The sequence below is a fragment of the Neodiprion pinetum genome, chromosome 2 (genome assembly GCF_021155775.2).
Source record: "Neodiprion pinetum isolate iyNeoPine1 chromosome 2, iyNeoPine1.2, whole genome shotgun sequence".
Classification (NCBI taxonomy): domain Eukaryota; kingdom Metazoa; phylum Arthropoda; class Insecta; order Hymenoptera; family Diprionidae; genus Neodiprion; species Neodiprion pinetum.
The window spans coordinates 15,594,769-15,615,640 of NC_060233.1; the positions used below are offsets into that span (position 1 = coordinate 15,594,769).

Here is a 20,872-nt window from a genome sequence, read left to right on the forward strand (position 1 = left end):
ACTCTCAAATTGTAGCCCATGCGCATTGTTACGTAAGAAATTGAAACCTGGGGTCCGATAAGATCGCCAGTTCCCAAGAGAGTAGCCACCACTCTTTGATAACCAAATGGATGGTAGTTTCGATCAAGTGTTTATTGATTATATACGCAGATGCATTGTTAGAAGAAATGTTGAAGACAAGAGAAGCCTCACCATGGAAGTACAGGTATTGCCTTACTTTACTGTTCAAGTAATGACTGTCGTGGTAACTTGGATAGCGTTAATGATATATTGTAGTATAATTCGAGATTGGGGTCTCCAGCCGAGGCGTGGCTTAAAAAATTGCACCTAGCGGTGAAAATACGGACTACAGTGAGTTGGTCACGCTGTACATGAACAAATGTAGACAAGTGTATTTTTATAAGAATACATTTTGTTTTTGTAATTTTAAAATACAAAATGAAACTTTTATTATAAGAAGTTTGTAAATTTGTACATAAACAAGTACATAGTCCGAGTCAGCTGATGCGATTCAATCTACTCGCTCAGATGTTGAATATCACCACCAGATAGCCTATCCGAGCACTAGAGTTCCCAATAATATATGCCATAGGCTCCAAGCGAATCGTTAAATTGGAACTCAGCTAAAGGCACCGACGAGAGGCTCGTCCATATGACTCGGTAACTGATCGTGCTATCAATAAGTTGGTTACTAAAAAGTCATCCGCTTATACGCCTCGTATGAGTTGGCAACTGTGTAGTCTTAAAGTGATTCGAAGGGGTAGATTCTCATAGCATTAAATTGCAACGGACGACGGACCATTCTGTCATGAGCAATTCACTCTGTATATTGGCACTGATAGGTAAGCTATCTTCACTAATTGTAAGTTTTCATGTGAAACGGATGTATCAAAAGTGCAACGGATGATTTACTAATAGAAAGGTGATTCTTGGATATGAAGGTCAGAGAAATTAAAGAAACTGAAATTTGATTATGTGATGCATGTGGTGGATGATTTGTCTCGTCGATTTCCAATAAAACTAGATGAAGAGTATTCTTGGTGCCGAGTATTTTTCATGTCCTTATTTCAAATAATTTAGGTTCATGTTATATTTGAAATGTACTTTTTATGAGTGAACGATTCATCAGATTAACAAAATGTGAATAACTAATATTGTTTATACTAGTTCCGTATTTTGTTTGGTCGTGCTGACTAACACACTTTGTTTCTGGTCTTGCGCATATTATGCAAGGACATTTGAAAGTGGCCCTTAAGGGGGGGTAAGGGTTCCAGTGTAAAAAAAAACCCTTTTTTGTGAATTTCTTTTAAAAGTATGGATTGAGCAAATCTATTCAAACCTTTTGTACATTATTAAGTATACTTGTAACAATATTCTGTAGTTTTTTCATGAGGAAATATTGAAAAACAAGCCGGTGACAGAGCTTGCCCCAGAACGTCTTAGAAAAAAAACAATTTGCGATCTTCACTATATCTCGGTCGGAAATTATCTGAAATCAAAAACCATTAAAATTTAGTCAAAGTATCATCAGATCCTCCCCCCAACGTTCTATGATTATTTTTTTTTTTCATAAAAAATTTTTGGTGGCCATCTAAAGTGTAAACTGCTATTTTCCACGAAAAATTCCGCCATTTTGTGGGTGGGAAACCCCCTTTATGTAAAAAAAAAAAACAATTTTAACTAAACGTTGGTGGGAGGTATTTTATATGTAGAAAATGTGTACCAAGTTTGAAATGAATCGGTCAAGTAGTTTCTAAATGGCAGTGAACACGGACTTTGAAAAAGTAGTTTTGAGAAAAAATCACAAATCGCACGATCGAACGTGCAACGACAAACTGACGCTCGTCTCTCGTTTTAAAATATTGTACAGTGTATAGTATACATACAAATATAAAATATGTCTTTATGGCTTTACTTACCTGTCTTTACTAAATAAAATATTCTCGAAACAGGATAATGGACCAGAACGATAGAAATGAATAAGTTGTATACCTGCTGTCAGAGCTATAGTGTTAAAGGGCAGGAGACTAACTAGAAAATAACTTCAAGAGTTTTGCTCAGATCGACTTAAAATTTTGGGAATATATTCTTGAAATGTTTAACAATAAGATAAGTGTTTCGGCAAGGTATCGAATAGTTAAATGTGTGTCTCGCGACACTCAAAATCGTCCTCGCACATGTACGCACACTCGCGTGCAATGTTTACTTGCCGTCTCTGCGTCAAATCTCGCCGCTTGCCCGTGTCGCGACTCAAAACCCATCAGCTGTATCTCATGTATTGTCTACTATCTCGAAATCATGTATGTGTATAATCTATGTGTTCTCTCGCTCTGTAAAATCTTCACTCTCTGTAACGTTCTCTTGCGATACGGTCTGTATCGCCGCATCAAAACCAATAAAAATTCTCGGTTACTATTAATCATCATCTCTCTCCATCTCAACATCACTTTCGTTTCATTCACACTCGTTCTCGTCACTAATTCGCGGATCCCACGTCGATGATCCATATCTTTTTGCCATCTCTCTAAACAATAAGACAAAAAAAAATTCGATTTTTCGAAAGTGCAAACCCTTACCCTCCCCCTTCTTAATAATGTTTGAAAAAAAATTTAACCTTGCCGCCCCAAAAATTGGCTTCAACGGGGGCAGTTTTGCAAACAACTGCTCTCGGATTGTAGCATATGCGCATTAAACTATAGCAGACGACGAGCCATTCTGTCGGTAGCAATTCGGTCTGTATGAAACTCAATGTATCTTTCTTTCTCTTTATGTTCGCATGTTCATTTATAGCTCCAGAACTACTCAGCCGATTTTGATTCTGATTCTTTTTTTTTCAAAGAATAGCCACAACATGCGGGTAGGGTTTAGGATGTATTCTGTTATGATCGGATCAACAGTTTCAGAGGTATACCGATATTCTAAGCAAAGTTGGAACGGGATCACACACTCATGCGAACGCTGACTAAACTCTTACAGACAGACAAAAGTTGAATGCACCAGGTTCTCCATTGTTTGGAACCGATTTGGGGCGACAATTCATCATTTGAGGTCTTGTTAACAATTCAGAGATTGTTTTGTTACATTTTGAGAAGAATCGCGGTAACTTAAAAATGCATAAATCCGATGGATATTCAATATTTGAACATGTCGTGATAATATTACAAAAAAAGTATTGATTCCCAACTAATGATTTCCTCAATCCGGTACGTGTCAAAGTTCTCGTGAAATTTTTGCTGCAGTTTTCATTTTCTTTGCATAAACCATGACACAGACTATATCAAAATTTAAACGTTTAGAGTATCAATCTCTGTTGACGCGAAGGCTTGGGGATGCCTTCTAGCTATGGGAAATACCAGTCCTGTAGAGTTCATCATTTTTTTTCGACTTCATTTACGATTGCAAAGAACCCTCTATGTCGCGATGTCGGTGCAAAAGAGAAAAATATTTTGACCATTTCACAAATTTTATTTTTCGAATGAATGAAGATATCATTAATCCCATTCGTAATTTTTAGATGTTGAGTTTTCATATGCGTGAAAAAATCGGGAAACTATACGAACCAACCATAGACCACGGTGTTTTGATTTTTTGGAGAAAGATTTAGTTCTTGACGGTGAAAGGAAGCTTTTTTGTGGTCACGGAAAGTTGTGCTTCTTTTGCCATAGTGAATTTTATATTAAAAGAGTACCGCATTATCGAACCTAAACTGCGAAATTTTGTTGGCTTACCCCGACATTATATAGGGTGTAACTATTGGAGACATTGAGAATGTAGTTACAAGGGTGTAGATTAAACATTATACTAGATTACATTGCATTTATCGGTCACCAGGATATAGACATATTTATATTTTATACTAGTAACAGAATTGACATGAACACAAATAAAACATTCAAGATAAACATAAAATCGAATATTTTCACCTATCGATAAAGAAGGAACACACATGTATACGCCGATGATACACAGTGAAATCACCGATTCAAAACAATAAAGAGTTTATTTATCAGATGCAGACATTTCGACAATTTCACCTTACGATTCATGGACTCGATATACTCCATGTTTTCGATTTTATATAAAATTGTAAATATTAACTTGTTTCAATTAATCATTCAAGATTAAAATATGCCTTTTGTATATATAATGCCAATTGTCAAATGATATTTTTCTGATAATTCTTTGGTGACCAGTCTTCTTTTCAAACAATAACGATGTTTTTTGTGTGTCTTAGTTAGCTATTACTTTTCTCCATTGTTGCCCAAGGCAGTTCCACCGTTATCGTTACACAGATCTCGTTTTCGTTAATGACCTTTCACTTTTCATTCTTATAAACTTGTTAAACTTATTATGTGTTGACTCGTAGTCTTAGAAAAAAATGTGACTAGACTTTGTTTGTTACAAAAGGAACGTATTACGTAAAATTGAATATATTGACAGGTAAAAGAATAAATTGAAACGTGGACTACAAGGTATCAATTCGATGTTGATTCTTCGGCGTTTTCTCGTAGAATACTAACCGATGAAACTCATTCGTTCACGCACAATATACGACTACTTTTTTATTTGATTTAAGTAGTAGGCGCGCTATTTGAACTGTTACATTTTTTAGGGTAAAGGTTTCAGTATCCCAGACCGCTGACTGAAGAACATGAAGACGGATACCCTTGGGTGAATTTTTGTGACCCGTCTTCGGCGGACAGTGGGCCCAGGTGGGCCTGGGAGCGTAAGAGGGTTCTGCTCTATCGACTCTACCTAACGGGCTTGCACCGATATTCGTAGCAGCCAAAGAAGTGTCGGTATGAAAGCTTGCGATTGAGTCGGTAGAAAGTGAATACGTATGCCTACTTGTCGACTGCGACTTAGAAATTTCGATCAGCTCGATCATCTCCGAGAGAAGACGCGTAACCGCGTCCACCGCCAACCTCCGCAACAAACTCCGAGCACCGCCAACCACCGTCAACCACCTCCTCCCACCTCCTCTCACCGTCGTCCGCCACGTCCATCTCGTCCCCCTTCTCCTACTACTTCTCCACCCCCTCGTCGTCCGCCGCGATCACCTCGATCACCTCCTACCATCTCCTACCGACTCCAAACTCATCTTACCATCGGCATCCGCCTCCTACCACCCCCTGTTACCTCTTATCACCATCAACCACCCCCTACCAGATGCGACTACCTCCTACCATTTCCGAACACCTCCAACCACCTCCGATCACCTCCGACCACCTTCGTCGTCCTCGTCCACCTCGTCCGCCTCTTCCTCCTCCGCCTGCCCCCCCGCCATCGTCGTCCTCGTCGTCCTCGTCCTCCTCGACCTCCTCCGATCGCCGCCAACCACCTCCAAATACCTCCTACGTTGACTGAAGAATATAAACACAATTGCACCTAATGCAAATGGTCATTAGTGTGACAACAGAAAATCGTCGTGCGGTTGTGCTCCCTGAGATGTTCCGAAGGTAACGTTGAGAACTTGTTGCAAAACATCAGTTACCGATTTCGACATAATGCTGGTTGCATTCACCTTCCGAGTAACACAGTCTTCGCAATAGTGAGCCCAAGCCAGTACTAAATCTGTGTGTACTTACCGACTTGTCGGCGATACAAGAAATTAATAATGAGAATAAATTTGTTCCGAAATTCGTAGCAAAACAGTGATTCAATCAAAGTATAGGTACCCGAGAGAAGAATGTACACATAGATCATAATTAATAATAGATCAGATGTAATAATGATGCAAAGACCAAAACTATACATGTATATGCGGTGCATGTACGATATTAGTATACGTATATGATCCATTTACGATTAATACGTGATGCATACTGTAAATTTTATAATTTTCCAGAACACAAACTAGATTACCTACTATTGTAAGTCTATAATATGAAAATAGAAGAATTATTCATTTCGAAATGGGATTCCGTTCGACACGCGCTCAATGTATTCCACAACATTAACATTCATAATTATTCTAAGAACTTTTCATTTGCTCTCTCGATCTTGAATTTTCGTAGACATAGAATCGAAACGCTGTTTTAGCTAGTCGCGCGTGAAGTATCTACATTGCGTAGACAAGCAGAATTGACTTTCGGAAAGTGTTCGTATGGAACAAATTTCCGAGTAACTTTAATATATCAAGGATGCGCTAATTTTGATCTAGATGAAATGAATGCTCCGTAATATGAGACAGTATTTAACGCAGTGTCCTGATTTAAAGACCTGAAAAGATGGATCTCAAAGATTTTTTTTTTTTTGGATAGGGAGAGATAGAACGGAGCTTCTTAAAACTTCGAGTATATTTTAACACACATTTAAAAGGTACGAGCAGAAATTTTTATCATCCAACTGTCGCAGAACGACAGCGTTATTAGCTGACCCGTTGAATAAAGATTATATCTTGAGTCAACGGCTGACCATCGAAGGGCCTAGCCGCTTGAGTCTGGAATCGGCAGGAAAGATGAAGTGCGTATTTCTTGTCTGATATATGAAAACTAAAATCATTATACATCATATCATATCATCATACATCATACATCATACATCATACATCATACATCATACATCATACATCATCATACATAGTATGAAAGGTCGAAACCGAAGTTTGGATGTCGGATGTTCAGAAAGTGACGTCACCAATCTAAAATCAGCTAGCCGAATTCCTCAGTCTGGAAACAACCGCGCAGTAGAGCGGACGGATGAGAGTCGCGCTCCGCAAATTTCGAGTACCGGGTTCTCAACCTTCCGGATCCCGCGCTTCGGGTCCGCTACGTATTTCGAGTACCGGGTTCTCAACCTCCCGGATCCCGCGCTTCGGGTCCGCTACGCGGTGAAACTCGACTTCCAGGACATGCGCTCCGTAATTTCTTTACTCCAGGTCCGCTACCTGGTGAAACACGACTTTCAGAACAAGCGCTCCGTAGTTTTGGCTGTCCAGGTACTTGACCTGATGACTTTTGACCTTCGGGAGTAATTTTGCGTAGTTCCGGCTGTACAGGTTCGTGACCTCGTGACTTTTGACCAAGCACTGTGTAGTTTCTGCGCGGGTCCGCTACGCGGTGAAACTCGACTTCCAGGATAAGCGCTCCGTGGATCCTGGTTCATGTTTACAATAAATTATTTCAATTCGTTTTTCGCGCAAGCCGAAATTCAGTAGCTGTCAGTGCGCTAATAAAATTTCTATAACTTTACAATCTTCTCATAATCTTTTTGGTAAAATATGTCGATAAAAAAATTATTTCAAACCTTACACATTATTTTTGATTTGTTCTCACGCTGAAAATATTTATTAGTATTCGAGGTATAACTCGAGGTGGTTGGCGGTGGTCGTTGGGGGTGGTTAGGGGTGGTTGCGGGTAATCGAGGTGATTCACGAAGGGGGACGAGGATTTGTGCTCGGTGAGTAAAACACTTTTATAATATTTCATGGCAATTGTAATTATATTTTATCTAAAATATTTCAAACTGGTCATGTTTACAATAAGTTACTTCAATTCATTTTTCGCGCAAGCACATATTCAGTAGCTATAAATAAGCTTGTACAATTTATTATATTATTAATTAATTAATTGATCAATTACTCAATTATATTAATCTTTACACAATATTTTCGATGTGTTCTTATACTGGAAATATTTATTACTATTCAAGGTATAACCTGAGGTGGTTGAAGGTGGTCGGAGGTGGACGAGGAGGAGGACGAGGAGGACGAGGATTTGTGCTCGGTGAGTAAAACACTTTTATAATATTTCATGGCAATTGTAATTATATTTTATCTAAAATATTTCAAACTAGTCATGTTTACAACAAATTATTTCAATTCATTTTTCGCGCAAGCACATATTCAGTAGCTATGAATAAGCTTATACAATTTATTATATTTTATCTAAAATATTTCAAACTAGTCATGTTTACAATGAATTATTTCAATTCATTTTTCGCGCAAGCACATATTCGGTAGCTACGAATAAGCTTATACAATTTATTATATCTTATCCAAAATATTTGAAACTAATCATGTTCACATTAAATTATTTCAATTCATTTTTCGCGCAAGCACATATTCAGTAGCTATGAATAAGCTTATACAATTTATTATATCTTATCCAAAATATTTGAAACTAATCATGTTTACATTAAATTATTTCAATTCATTTTTCGCGCAAGCACATATTCAGTAGCTATGAATGAGCTTATACAATTTATTATATTTTATCTAAAATATTTCAAACTAGTCATGTTTACAACAAATTATTTCAATTCATTTTTCGCGCAAGCACATATTCAGTAGCTATGAATAAGCTTATACAATTTATTATATTTTATCTAAAATATTTCAAACTAGTCATGTTTACAATGAATTATTTCAATTCATTTTTCGCGCAAGCACATATTCAGTAGCTATGAATAAGCTTATACAATTTATTATATTTTATCTAAAATATTTCAAACTAGTCATGTTTACAATGAATTATTTCAATTCATTTTTCGCGCAAGCACATATTCAGTAGCTATGAATAAGCTTATACAATTTATTATATCTTATCCAAAATATTTGAAACTAATCATGTTTACATTAAATTATTTCAATTCATTTTTCGCGCAAGCACATATTCAGTAGCTATGAATGAGCTTATACAATTTATTATATTTCATCTAAAATATTTCAAACTAGTCATGTTTACAACAAATTATTTCAATTCATTTTTCACGCAAGCACATATTCAGTAGCTATGAATAAGCTTATACAATTTATTATATTTTATCTAAAATATTTCAAACTAGTCATGTTTACAATGAATTATTTTAATTCATTTTTCGCGCAAGCACATATTCAGTAGCTATGAATAAGCTTATACAATTTATTATATTTTATCTAAAATATTTCAAACTAATCATGTTTACATTAAATTATTCCAATTCATTTTTCGCGCAAGCACATATTCAGTAGCTATGAATGAGCTTATACAATTTATTATATTTTATCTAAAATATTTCAAACTAGTCATGTTTACAACAAATTATTTCAATTCATTTTTCGCGCAAGCACATATTCAGTAGCTATGGATAAGCTTACACAATTTATTATATTTTATCTAAAATATTTCAAACTAATCATGTTTACATTAAATTATTCCAATTCATTTTTCGCGCAAGCACATATTCAGTAGCTATGGATAAGCTTATACAATTTATTATATTTTATCTAAAATATTTCAAACTAATCATGTTTACATTAAATTATTCCAATTCATTTTTCGCGCAAGCACATATTCAGTAGCTATGAATAAGCTTATATAATTTATTATATTATTGATTACTTAATTAATTACATCAATTCTTACACAATATTTTTGATGTGTATCATCCTGAAAATATTCATTACTATTCCAGGTATAACCCGAGGTGGTTGGCGGTGGTTGGCGGTGGTCGGAGGTGGCCGGAGGTGGACGAGGAGGAGGACGAGCTGGACGAGGAGGAGGCGGGGTGGGTCGTGGGAGAGAAGAGGAGGGAAGGGGGAAGGGGAGGGGGAGGGAAGGGGGAGAGGTGGGCGGAGAAGGGGGAAGGGACGGGAAGGATAGGGAAGGGAAGGGGCGGGAAGGGAAGGGAAGGGAAGGGAAGGGAAGGGAAGGGAAGGGAAGGGAAGGGAAGGGAAGGGAAGGGAAGGGGCGGGAAGGGAAGGGGCGGGAGGGGGAGGGAGGGGGGAGGGAGGGAGGGAGGGAGGGAGGAAGGGCGGGCGCGGGGGGGGGGGGGGGGTGTACTGCTCTAATGGGCTCGCATCGACATTCGTCCTCCACCCTCCCTCCCTCCCTCCCACCCTCCCTCCCACCCGCCCTTCCTCCCTCCCTCCCGCCCTCCCTTCCCGCCCCTTCCCTTCCCTCCCCTTCCCTTCCCTTCCCTTCCCTTCCCTTCCCTTCCCTTCCCTATCCTTCCCGTCCCTTCCCCCTTCTCCGCCCACCTCTCCCCCTTCCCTCCTCCTCCCCTTCCCCCTTCCCTCCTCTCCTCTCCCACGACCCACCCCGCCTCCTCCTCGTCCAGCTCGTCTTCCTCCTCGTCCAGCTCGTCCTCCTCCTCGTCCACCTCCGGCCACCTCCGACCACCGCCAACCACCGCCAACCACCTCGGGTTATACCTGGAATAGTAATGAATATTTTCAGGATGATACACATCAAAAATATTGTGTAAGAATTGATGTAATTAATTAAGTAATCAATAATATAATAAATTATATAAGCTTATTCATAGCTACTGAATATGTGCTTGCGCGAAAAATGAATTGGAATAATTTAATGTAAACATGATAAGTTTGAAATATTTTAGATAAAATATAATAAATTGTATAAGCTTATTCATAGCTACTGAATATGTGCTTGCGCGAAAAATGAATTGAAATAATTCATTGTAAACATGACTAGTTTGAAATATTTTAGATAAAATATAATAAATTGTATAAGCTTATTCATAGCTACTGAATATGTGCTTGCGCGAAAAATGAATTGAAATAATTCATTGTAAACATGACTAGTTTGAAATATTTTAGATAAAATATAATAAATTGTATAAGCTTATTCATAGCTACTGAATATGTGCTTGCGCGAAAAATGAATTGAAATAATTTGTTGTAAACATGACTAGTTTGAAATATTTTAGATAAAATATAATAAATTGTATAAGCTCATTCATAGCTACTGAATATGTGCTTGCGCGAAAAATGAATTGAAATAATTTAATGTAAACATGATTAGTTTCAAATATTTTGGATAAGATATAATAAATTGTATAAGCTTATTCATAGCTACTGAATATGTGCTTGCGCGAAAAATGAATTGAAATAATTTAATGTGAACATGATTAGTTTCAAATATTTTGGATAAGATATAATAAATTGTATAAGCTTATTCGTAGCTACCGAATATGTGCTTGCGCGAAAAATGAATTGAAATAATTCATTGTAAACATGACTAGTTTGAAATATTTTAGATAAAATATAATAAATTGTATAAGCTTATTCATAGCTACTGAATATGTGCTTGCGCGAAAAATGAATTGAAATAATTTGTTGTAAACATGACTAGTTTGAAATATTTTAGATAAAATATAATTACAATTGCCATGAAATATTATAAAAGTGTTTTACTCACCGAGCACAAATCCTCGTCCTCCTCGTCCTCCTCCTCGTCCACCTCCGACCACCTTCAACCACCTCAGGTTATACCTTGAATAGTAATAAATATTTCCAGTATAAGAACACATCGAAAATATTGTGTAAAGATTAATATAATTGAGTAATTGATCAATTAATTAATTAATAATATAATAAATTGTACAAGCTTATTTATAGCTACTGAATATGTGCTTGCGCGAAAAATGAATTGAAGTAACTTATTGTAAACATGACCAGTTTGAAATATTTTAGATAAAATATAATTACAATTGCCATGAAATATTATAAAAGTGTTTTACTCACCGAGCACAAATCCTCGTCCCCCTTCGTGAATCACCTCGATTACCCGCAACCACCCCTAACCACCCCCAACGACCACCGCCAACCACCTCGAGTTATACCTCGAATACTAATAAATATTTTCAGCGTGAGAACAAATCAAAAATAATGTGTAAGGTTTGAAATAATTTTTTTATCGACATATTTTACCAAAAAGATTATGAGAAGATTGTAAAGTTATAGAAATTTTATTAGCGCACTGACAGCTACTGAATTTCGGCTTGCGCGAAAAACGAATTGAAATAATTTATTGTAAACATGAACCAGGATCCACGGAGCGCTTATCCTGGAAGTCGAGTTTCACCGCGTAGCGGACCCGCGCAGAAACTACACAGTGCTTGGTCAAAAGTCACGAGGTCACGAACCTGTACAGCCGGAACTACGCAAAATTACTCCCGAAGGTCAAAAGTCATCAGGTCAAGTACCTGGACAGCCAAAACTACGGAGCGCTTGTTCTGAAAGTCGTGTTTCACCAGGTAGCGGACCTGGAGTAAAGAAATTACGGAGCGCATGTCATGGAAGTCGAGTTTCACCGCGTAGCGGACCCGAAGCGCGGGATCCGGGAGGTTGAGAACCCGGTACTCGAAATACGTAGCGGACCCGAAGCGCGGGATCCGGAAGGTTGAGAACCCGGTACTCGAAATTTGCGGAGCGCGACTCTCATCCGTCCGCTCTACTGCGCGGTTGTTTCCAGACTGAGGAATTCGGCTAGCTGATTTTAGATTGGTGACGTCACTTTCTGAACATCCGACATCCAAACTTTGGTTTCGACCTTTCATACTATGTATGATAATGTATGATGTATGATGTGTGATGTATGTTGTATGATGTATGATGTATGATGTATGATGTATGATGATATGATATGATGTATAATGATTTTAGTTTTCATATATCAGACAAGAAATACGCACTTCATCTTTCCTGCCGATTCCAGACTCAAGCGGCTAGGCCCTTCGATGGTCAGCCGTTGACTCAAGATATAATCTTTAGTTAACGGGTCAGCTAATAACGCTGTCGTTCTGCGACAGTTGGATGATAAAAATTTCTGCTCGTACCTTTTAAATGTGTGTTAAAATATACTCGAAGTTTTAAGAAGCTCCGTTCCATCTCTCCCTATCCAAAAAAAAAAAAAATCTTTGAGATCCATCTTTTCAGGTCTTTAAATCAGGACACTGCGTTAAATACTGTCTCATATTACGGAGCATTCATTTCATCTAGATCAAAATTAGCGCATCCTTGATATATTAAAGTTACTCGGAAATTTGTTCCATACGAACACTTTCCGAAAGTCAATTCTGCTTGTCTACGCAATGTAGATACTTCACGCGCGACTAGCTAAAACAGCGTTTCGATTCTATGTCTACGAAAATTCAAGATCGAGAGAGCAAATGAAAAGTTCTTAGAATAATTATGAATGTTAATGTTGTGGAATACATTGAGCGCGTGTCGAACGGAATCCCATTTCGAAATGAATAATTCTTCTATTTTCATATTATAGACTTACAATAGTAGGTAATCTAGTTTGTGTTCTGGAAAATTATAAAATTTACAGTATGCATCACGTATTAATCGTAAATGGATCATATACGTATACTAATATCGTACATGCACCGCATATACATGTATAGTTTTGGTCTTTGCATCATTATTACATCTGATCTATTATTAATTATGATCTATGTATACATTCTTCTCTCGGGTACCTATACTTTGATTGAATCACTGTTTTGCTACGAAATGCGGAACAAATTTATTCTCATTATTAATTTCTTGTATCGCCGACAAGTCGGTAAGTAGACACAGATTTAGTACTGGCTTGGGCTCACTATTGCGAAGACTGTGTTACTCGGAGGGTGAATGTAGCCAGCATCTCAAGGGGTGCAAGCGCACAACGATTTTCGGTTGTCACACCAAAGCACATTAGGACAACTGTCTTCATATTTATCAGTCTACGCCTAGACGAATGCATTGAGATACTTGCGAAAAAAATAACTTATTGGGTTTTGAACATCTTCACCGACGATGTCAACGTATAATTATTACCCGCAATAGAATTCACGAACAAAGAATATTCTAATCATTGCCAAGTTCTCGGACTAGTTTAAAAGTGAATCGAAAAAAATGGAATGTCCTCACCTTGTTGTAGTCTCCAGTTCTTCTCCTTCTTCTTCTTCTTCTCCTATTATTTATGTATGCTTTCCCAAAGATAAATGGCAAGCATTAGGGTAACCATGAGGATTTTTTTTTTGGAGTCTTTGTGACGAGGTGCAGGCGGATAATTGTGGGGGTGAAGGTGTGTCGATCAAGTTTTACTTTCAAAATACGATTTATTAACTTGCTGCCCTAACTAAGGCGCTGTTGCGCACACATTTTATATCACACGTCTATATTACTCCCGCTGCACGCAATATACAAAATCTAAATCGTTAATTTTTAATCTACGGTGATTCCTATGTAATATGGCTTCTCCGAAGACATACGTACCTATATAAAGGTATATATATATACATATACACCTATATATAAATCATCACATATTAATATTCAATTCATATTAATATCAATAATTAATTATACATACATGTCTCTCCAGTTTGCCTATTGATACAGGTATTATATTACGCTATATAAAATCATGCACTTGGTGCAGGTCACCTTCGTTTCAGTTGGTCCAGTCGAGATAGGTCTAAAAATCGGTTCATCTGGAAATAATTAGGGGGTGCGATTTAAAACATTTTTTTCACGCAATTAGAGTGGGGTGGTTGTTAGTGTGAGTCTTGACTTCCGGGAAAATCCCCCCCATTGCGTTTGCCGCCATCTTGATTTGAAGGGGTATGTTTGTTATTCACATAAATTGCTTATTTTTAACTTTAGGATAAAAATGATAAGAATCAAAGTTGGAGGGAATGTAAATCCTTACAAGTTTTTTGGTTATAATTTTTACGCTATGATCAATATTTCTAGAGTTAGACTGCAAATACGGGTAAAATATGTTTTTTTTTAAACTATTTCGTTTATTATCAAGTTCATCGTAAAAATGGTAAGGAATAATCAGGTACAGAATTTTATTTTCAGACGTATATTTAATTCAAGGGGTGGACATTTTTTATTATAAGTTATTTTCTGTATTATTGAGTTCATCGTAAAAATAGCTCATAGGGAAATCATCATAAGGTAAAAATGGTAAGATTCAAATTTGAATGAAATAAAATTCCGCATCTGATTATTGGTTACCATTTTTGCCTGGAACTTGATAATATACGAGACAATTTAAAAAAAAAAAAAATTTTCACTCCTATTTGCAGCCTAACTCTACAAATATACATACTAGGGTAAAAATGATAAGTACAAAACTTATGGAGAATTACATTTTCCACAACTTTGGTTATCATCAATTTCACTCCAAAGTTGAAAATGAGCGAGTTATTCGAAAAACAAAAAATCCCCCTTTAAATAAAGATGGCGGTAAACGCAATGGGGAGATTTTCTCGAAAATCGAAATTTACACTACCGACCACCCCCTCCTAAGTCTAAAAAAAATCGTACCCCGTAATTATGTCCAGGTGAAATCCTATTACGACTTGACTAAGTTTGCTTTTCTCATCTATGCCATTTTTTACTTTGTTATACCGTCATTGAATACAGCCGCAAGCATGATACACTCAAAGTCTTCTTCTTCTCTGTCAAATTCGAATATCAAAATTACATCAAAGAAATTGAAAATATTTTATTTATATGCATAAGCGAAACACTGGAGTTAATTGTAATCCTTTGAAAATTCACTCCGGCTACTTTTAATTCCAATTCAATATTGTCCACATATTCTGAAACAGTTTCATTCTAGTTAGATTATTACGATTTGAGAATGTTTAGTTACTTTGAAACTCATTCAATATTATTCATTGCAATATAATAGATGGCAAAACACACATAAAAGAATGCTTCAATTCTTTTATAGTCATATTCAGTACCTTGTATTTTGCAGTTTGATATTCAGTTAACTGTTTTCGAATTTACGAACCTTATACAATAATTAGAAAAAAATGTATAGACTAAGAAAAGCAAATGACTGATGAGGCGTTGAATATAATTCATCGCTATATTTTACCTACATTAAATTTACTCAACCCTTATGCAATTTCTTTCATCTATTTCTCACGCAACTTATATATTCTATATAATATAATCTTTGCGTTTGACGTTATACAAACAGTTATAACAATCATTGAACCTATACCGGGAGGATTTCTTGAAAATTAACGATACGAATGACTCATCGCCGGCAGATAGGCAACCGGAGTTACATCGGTGATATTGACTGCGTGTAGGATGTAACTTCGGTTGCCTATCTGCCGGCGAGGCATCGTCGGCATCGCTGCATTCATTGTCAGCAGGGTGACACAAGTTTCCTCTTCCACTTTCGTATTTGAAAACTTATAACATTTTATTACCACAACGACAAAAACACATGTTGAAAAGGAAATTGACTGGTAGGAGTGGTACCACTGATTAAAACAATAATAACAAATAATAGAAATACGTTTGCTTTTTTTATCCCGAGAGCGCGCTGCGAAAGAATTGTGTTACCAACAAACGTGGGGGAAAACTCAAAAGTTCTACTAATCTTTAGTTATTTCCTCAAAGGGTTCGATTCAAATGGTAATGTTTTGCAATAGATTGTGGAATAAGCGTTGTGTAATAAAGCATCGAGTGTCACCCTGCTGGCTGCAGCCTCAAGGAATCCTTTCGGTAAATGCATATCTATGTACGTATGTGTATAAATATATATAGATATTATATATATATATATATTTATATAATATAACCTGGCTGAAAAGATTCAAGCATATCTATCTTTCACATGGCAATTATGATACAAAGTTTGCAGAAAAACAAAAAAAAAAAAAAGTATATATATAAAGAAAAAATGAACGAGAAAACTTATGATAACCGCATTAACAACGAGGTTTCATATCGTACACACGATCCTTTACATGTGGCCACAATTCTTAATTCGTAATCATCATACTCAATAGTATATAAAGTTTATTTACATCGTTTTTTTTTCCTCCCATTTTCACACGTTCGCGGCACAATGTCGCTGACGATTCGTTGAATATATCACATTTTCAATTTTTCATTCTCATTCTAGACTTGATACAAATTTTTTCCCTTGACAATATATATCTAGCCGGTGGGTTCGAATTTGATTAAAATTCATTTATTTAAGGTTGTGTGTTTTGTTGATTATTTCTGTGAATTTTTATCTGAAGGGTTGAACTGAAGTAGGAATTCGATTATATCTAAACCCAGTGAAAATATCTTCGTTATCACCGTAAACATCTAACTGAAATATTAATGATTCGTCATTTTGGTTTTTTCATGCATATCTAGTTTTTTCTTTTCGAAATGGGTTCGTCGAAGAATATTCAACGATTAGCAGCGTTGCGTGGACCTCTGTAGGTGACATTGCCGAATAATTGATCGATCGATCAGTATCAGATATTCTACCTTATCGACGTGAACGCGATCGGATTATCAAAGACTGTTTAAATCGTTACATATTACCACAGATCACAAGTATTTATATAATTATTATTATTACCATACTTATAGCTTATAAAGCTTACATTAAAAAGTATATAATTAAATGATCCAGATTATGTGTACACGTCATAAATACCCCTAGATCGTGCCTCTAGGCAGTTAGATCACAAATTTAAACTATGCGAGTAGCTTTCGAACTTAAGATATACTATTTACACACAATCATCAATTTGTTCTTTCTATTTCTTTTATCTCATAAAAAAAAAAATCCGAATACTGATAAGGGAATAGCTGTGAATATTTCTTTAGTAAAATTCAAACTTAGTTTTATTAGAGATTGTATGATTCTTACCGATTTCATATTGGCCAATTTTCTTTTAAGTTTCCGAAGTTTCTAGGACGAACAATTTTATCATCTGAACGGTTCAGCTGAGACTTTTGGAATTGGGAATAATCGAAGACTCAAATTCGTTTCACATCACGTACAGTCATTCGGTATCTTTCCACGAAACGATGGAATATGAAGTCCCGTTTCTTAACGTCTTCAAATAATTTCACATTTGTTATCTATACACGTGCTAAAATTGACAATGTAGCTATTTCATGCATTGCAATCCCGCCTCGGTGTTAATCAACTTGTGTAACAAAGATAAATGGTTTATGCTGTTTAACGAATATTTTTCTTGCAGAATTCGGAGTGTAAAACATTCCAAAAACTGTTGTAAAAATAACGTGCAATTAATCGGTATGTAAACATTTAAACTTTGTAAAAGATCTGGAAACAAAAATTCAATCACTCACCACAACTGGAGAATAAGGAAAATCAAAACTACGCAAATTTTTTTTCTGTGGCAGGAATTCATGCTAGAAAGTTTTTAAATATTTATGATTTGGTTTTTGGAGAGAAGAATAAAAAAAAAAAAAAAATTATAACAACTAAAGAGATTTAAAAAAGACTGTAGTGCCATTAAAGAAAACAAAATATATCTCACAAAGTAAATACATCAGAAGGTCAATCTTTTCTAAAGAAAAAATTAATCTTGAAAATCATTCTCAAATAAAGGTCGATAAAAAGAACTTTATTATCTTCTGTAAATTGCGCAATGCTGTTATATTATTATCCGATAAAATTCCGAATGTTGAGAAAAAAATTATACGCCTATATTTATAGAAGAATAGTTGTTTCGAATTTTTCAAATCTACTTTACCACGATTAAAATTTTCTTGTTTCATCGGTGAGAACTCAGTCGGTAATGCGGAAAATAGTAAAACGAACTTTCTGCAATGGCGGATGGCGCTAAATTTGTATGGAAAACAAAGCTGGGTTCGATTTAGGTTACCAGAATGGGTCTTTCGTGATTAAATTTGCTCTTTACACCCGAAAATGTTCTGCGATTAACAAAGCGTACAATTCAGACTGGGAAGTATTTAATATAAATCGACTTGAGGTCCGAGTAGACCGTGAATATGAATTCGTGAAATTCTAACTATAGCGAATAATAGGTCTATAAGGAAGGGTGAGAGGGGAAATTGGAACTGTTGAAATTAGGGTGGTAAAAATAATAAAAATCAATGTGATAATTGAACCAACAAAATAAATATAATATATTGACATTTGACACACGCCTCATACTGACCGATCCGCAGCTCTGAGCCGACGTGATTCATATAAATCCGAGTGCTCTACGATTAATGCATCTACAAAAAGTACACACGATTCCCAAATTACCCAGACTAACAAGTGAGTCTTGGGCAAATTGTCGAGCACCAAGAAATACGTCAACTAGGCTGTTTTAAAACCGAAGCGCAGTGGAATGATCCGAGATTTATACACTTTTCTTTAATTTTTTTAAATCTTTTCTGTATTTCTAAACCGATATCTAGGTATTATTTGGTTGAAGGAGACCAGAATAAGCAATACAACATATTTGGTTCAACTATGTATTATATATATATATATATATAATAAACACGGCAAGCGCATAATAGAATGTAAGTCGTGCTTGTTTTTTCTTTTATTTTTCTTCAATACACCATCGTAATGATGATTCTGGCGAATTAACTGCGACGGACTGAATATACAAGCCTATTGATTATTAATGTATTTTGATTATCGGTTAATTTTTGTCTTCTAACAATAGGCGAATCGTGTTTTGATATACTAAATATATTCCGGATATTCCACTGCCCGACATATACATATAATTATATTATCTATATAATATATAGAGGTACAAGCATCAAATGCTATACATGAAAAAAAAAAGTAATAAACATTCTACAAAACAGAAAATAAAACAAATAACTTTTAGTTATGCGAATAATAATAATAATAATAATAATAATAATAATAATAATAATAATAGTTTTGACGAAATGTAATTGGCTAATAATGTCCAAACGAATAATGTATACATTGTAGAACTATATTCATAACGAATATTGCAGCAAAGACGAGAAAAAAAAAAACACGTAACGTGTAAACAAATGGATAATACATAACGTACAAAGAATTGTAAATTTCACTAGATTCTTTAGAAAAAAAAAATCTCTCTAGCTGCTTCGATGTTTGACCAAGACGTAAGATAATCAATTTCACACGTACCTATAAATTTATATTATATATGTATAATAATAATAATAGCTTATGAAATATGAAACAATTGGTAACAAGAATTCAACGCCATACTCAATATTTTCATCCTACAATAATGGTAATAATAATAACAATGACATATGTAATTAATAAAGTTATGTAATAATTGAAAATAATAATAATAGTAATAATAATAATAATAAAGTAATAATAATATGGATATGAATAGTACTGAAATAATATTACAGAGTTCAATGCATAAGATTAGAATATTAATAATAATAATGTGGGGTTTCATTTCAGTTATGTTTGCTGTTTAGTTTTGTTTTGTTCTTAAGCGACCGAAACAAGCGTATAATATTATAAATCAACGTCATTAGAATCGTCGCGATGTTCTATGCAAAACACACACAATTTATTTATAATACGATAAAGGAATGAATAAATTTTACTTTCAGGAACAAAAATTCGATTTTGTTTGCTACATTTATAAGAAATTCTTTGCTAGCTTAAGAGAGAAAGAAAAAAAAAAAGAAAAAGTGAAACAGAAATGAAAAAGGGACAAAGAAGATGAAGATCATGGACTCGCATATACATACATATACATATATGAGGTACGTTTAAAAAATACAAATTAACTTTTTATTTGCCGATTTTTTCGAGCTGGATAAAATGTTAATCACAAAATGTTGTTAGATCTTATATGGAAGAAAACTGGCAAAAGTATATAAATGTATAAGTATATACAGACGCATGTCCATACATATAAAATTATTAAGTACATTCTTCGTTGATGAATGATTACAGATGGATTTCGCGTCGACGTTAAATAGCGATTTGGATCAAATTTTTTTTTTTTTCTTTTTTCTTTTTTTTCTTGCAAATCCCTCTTTCGTAAATTTTATCAGTATAATTCCGAGTCAAGTGGTTAAATACGACTTCAAAGCTTCATCTCGCCGATTTTCACACATTTGTACATAAAATGTTTCAAAAATTTTCTCACTTCTCCGCAATGACAATGAACAAAACATGTTCGAAACGAGATGACAAGAGGAGAAAAATATGTAGATTGAGGTGCAACGGCTTGATTACAAGTTTGCATTATAATCCTTTCGTAAGTATAGAAATATAGGATAAACATCAATACTAATAACAATAATAACATAAAAATAATAATGATATTGATAATAATAATAATAATAATAACAATAATAATAATA

At 35.2% G+C, this 20,872-nt stretch overlaps 1 protein-coding gene across 1 annotated transcript in view; it reads right to left on the reverse strand.

Annotated features, from left to right (window-relative positions):
* Nucleotides 1-13,822: 13,822 nt before the first annotated feature.
* The window catches only part of LOC124210981 (CUGBP Elav-like family member 2), a 370,442-nt gene continuing 363,392 nt past the window's right edge, over nucleotides 13,823-20,872 (reverse strand). The window contains exon 15 of the mRNA XM_046609533.2: nucleotides 13,823-14,211. The gene's annotated coding sequence lies outside the window, so the exon portion shown is untranslated. The remainder of the gene's footprint in view (nucleotides 14,212-20,872) is intronic.